At 34.1% G+C, this 943-nt stretch overlaps 1 pseudogene; it reads left to right on the forward strand.

The window, feature by feature from the left end:
• The first annotated feature begins 408 nt into the window (after positions 1 to 408).
• LOC112485550 lies at positions 409 to 527 on the forward strand (annotated as a pseudogene).
• The last annotated feature ends 416 nt before the right edge of the window (positions 528 to 943 follow it).

The following is a 943-nucleotide window of genomic DNA, read 5'->3' on the forward strand; positions in this document are numbered from 1 at the left end:
TGTAATCTATAAAAATTCTATCATTGTTATGTTCTAGATATTCTGTATTGTGATTTCTGTTTCAGGTACTTGTGGAGCAATTATTATGCCTCATATCACATCCTATGTGCTTTACATGCATTATTTTATGAATCCATATAAAATTCTTATGAGTTCTGGGTTATACTCCCATTTGGCATATGGGTAAACTGAATCGCACAAAGTTGCAGAACTTGTTTATGCTCATACTCTTAAAAGTGTTACAGCCAAGCTTTAAATTCAGGTCCACCCCACTCCAAAGCCAATATTTTCAACCTTCAAGGTATTCTTCCTGACATTGTTTTTGAATACCTAATTTCTGTAATGAAAATTATTTGTATTTTTATATTTTCTCATGGTTATGTCTGAACCATTAAAATCATACCTTCTGTCTACGACCATGCCACCCTGAACAAGCCCTATCCCATCTGATCTCGGAAGCTACGTAGGGTTGGGCCTGGTTAGTACTTGGATGGGAGACCACCTAGGAAGACCAGGTGCTGTAGGTGTAAAAAATTAAAAAATATGGGATTGTAAACTGACAAATAAGGGATTGTCAACCAAAGGTTGCCTCGCCTAAAAATAAATAAACAAACAAAAAATAAATAAAATAAAATCATATCTTCCTTTGCAACATATATATGTGGTTGCATTTTTATTTCTCCTGAATTCTGGAGAAAAGCCCTTTCACACTTTTACTGTGCTGTTTGCTAGATGTTCTTTGCATTTTACAAACATCTACCATGGAGGTTTAGTTATTTACATCAGTCTTGAGAATGCTGCCGCAGGTAAATAGATTAAGAAAAAACTCTTATATCCTGGCTTGTAATGTGTTAACTTTTGCGTTACGGTGTTTGAAAAAGACTATAACCTACTGATTTCACTTTTTAAAAATTGCCTAAAATTGTAAACAAACAATTGTTCG

This window comes from Pteropus alecto, unplaced genomic scaffold, assembly GCF_000325575.1.
Source record: "Pteropus alecto unplaced genomic scaffold, ASM32557v1 scaffold5, whole genome shotgun sequence".
Classification (NCBI taxonomy): Eukaryota; Metazoa; Chordata; class Mammalia; order Chiroptera; family Pteropodidae; genus Pteropus; species Pteropus alecto.